Source organism: Pteropus medius, unplaced genomic scaffold (genome assembly GCF_902729225.1).
Source record: "Pteropus medius unplaced genomic scaffold, Ma_sr-lr_union100, whole genome shotgun sequence".
NCBI classification, from domain to species: domain Eukaryota; kingdom Metazoa; phylum Chordata; class Mammalia; order Chiroptera; family Pteropodidae; genus Pteropus; species Pteropus medius.
The window spans coordinates 4,651,399-4,653,676 of record NW_024352947.1 but is presented as its reverse complement, the minus strand read 5'-3'; the positions used below and the strand labels follow the sequence as shown (position 1 = coordinate 4,653,676).

Genomic DNA, 2,278 nt, shown 5'->3' with positions numbered 1-2,278 from the left:
GAAAATAGAGGCGTACCACTTTAAACATTTAAAAACATTTATACTACATGAACATATATCCTAAATATACTATTCTTGTAGAGGCACGACAGGAAGTACTATTTTTACTAGCTGAAGCTAGAAATTCTTCTTTGGAAAGAGTGGTCTTTATTTAGGAAGATCCCTAATGCCTCTTTCAGAAATCCGAGGTGAGGTCTGATGACGAGTGTGAAGGGGACTAGGAAATGGTCAAACTTTCCGCACAAAGGTACCGTGAATCAGGAGAGAGTCTTAGGTCTAATTAGTTAAAATATTGAAATGATGGAAGAGAGGAGAGTCCTATACTTCATTTTAAAATTATCCACCGTATAGTCTGTGAGGTATCTCTCCTACCTATTAAAAATTTAAGAAAACTAGCTATTGCCAATTGCTTCAGTGCGTGTCCTTTAAGGTATAGCTGATACATCAACAGATAGGTCAGTCTCATGAGGTTCACTTGGTGAATACATGAACAGACAGGTGAGTGAACTGATGAATAGAGGTGTGTGCGTTATCTACGACCACCATTCCGAATCAAGCAAATTAAGTTCCAATATTCGAAGGCCACTCAGATCCTAGAGATACCTGGGCCAGTTCTCACTTCCACCAAATGGCCCATACCTTTTGCTTCCGTAGGTTCTTAGGTTTGCCTTTTGCAGTTTCCTGTCTTGTCTCTCTTGGCTGTCAGTTTTATATGTAAATATAGCCGTTATATCTACTGTCTGTGTCCAATTTTCTTCACTACAGTAAAATTACTGGTGTGAGTTGAGAACATAGATAACTACTCTTTAAAATAATGTCAAAAACTAGTAAATCAGCTGCAGTTTGGGTCAGGAACTGCGAGAAATTCTGTAACTAACTTGCGCAAACTTCAGCACATGGTGTATATTTTGGTTGCTCAGGTGGCCACTTTTTTCCCTTTTGTCATCCTTCAGATATGCTCCTAATAGTAGAGATTACTAAATAAATAGAATAAGATCCTATTTGAGGAGACCTTGGAATGATGCAATGACACATGAGAAATAAAAATTAGTCTACGGCCATGCCACCCTGAACAAGCTCGATCCCATCTGATCTTGGAAGCTAAGCAGGGTCGGGCCTGGTTAGTACTTGGATGGGAGACCACCTAGGAAGACCAGGTGCTATAGGTGTAAAAATTAAAAACATAAAAAAAGTAAGGGAATGTAAGCTGACAAGGTCCTTGCAATCTGTGAGGTCAACCAAGGGTTGCCTCACCTAAAAAAAAAAAAAAGAAAGAAAGAAAAATTAGTTTTAATGTAAAAGGCTGGGGAGGGTGAAGTCTTAAAAAATGAGATGATAACAATGCTTTACATAAAAAATAAGTGTCCATCATAATATGTATACTGGTATAAAAGTATTAAAAGTATAAAGCATTAAAGTATCATTAAAAGCATTTTATATTAAAAGTATTTGGGGCTGAGCCATATGAATGTAATGAAAAGAAATATGAATATTATTCTGTACCTCAGCTAATATATACAGGATTATTTAATGGTATTTAATGGTTGTTAAGAAATACGCTCTTCTGAAAATGACACTTGATTTTTCTTTTTGCTTAGGAATATCACTGCCAAAAAAGAATGTTAAAGAGGAGTAAATTCAGTAAAAGTGAGCAGAACAACACATTAACATAAGTCTTAAAAATAGTCCTCGTGTGGGAGAGAAGATGGTTGCTCTAAACTTCATTAAGTCAATTGTTGAGAAGACATCTGGGATCTGATATTAGCAGAGGCCAGGCGACAAATGTGCATAGCTATTTTATGTTAAAATGCAGCAGTTTAAGTAGATTTGTTCGAACAAAATGCATTTTTATTACTCACAATCGAATTGCCTCTGCAGGTCCTTGTAGGTATTCGGTCTGTGTGATGGGACAGAGACAAGGAAGTGACAGGCCGTCCTAGCCTGTTCCACAAGCTGGGACAGTCTAGATCTGACGTACACATGTGAGCAATTTTATTTTTCTTCCTGTATTATAAACTCATTGAGCATAAACATCACGTATTTCTGTATCCCCATCAACTCAAATAGTCAGTATCCAATGAAAATAAATTAATGAATAGTTTATTTCCTAAGAAATAACTGTAAAAATTGTATTAAAAAAAGTCATTCAGAATTAGATCTAGCGGGGATTTAAAGAGATGCTCTTGTGAAATATTCGAAGATTCATGAACCACTGTGTGAATTGTTTCACTCGATAAATGTCAGGCCCTATTGTTATGAAGAGGAATAAGACCCAGCA

At 36.5% G+C, this 2,278-nt stretch overlaps 1 pseudogene; it reads left to right on the top strand.

Moving 5' to 3' along the window:
* Positions 1-1,050: 1,050 nt before the first annotated feature.
* LOC120592659 (uncharacterized) lies at positions 1,051-1,169 on the top strand (annotated as a pseudogene).
* Positions 1,170-2,278: the final 1,109 nt, after the last annotated feature.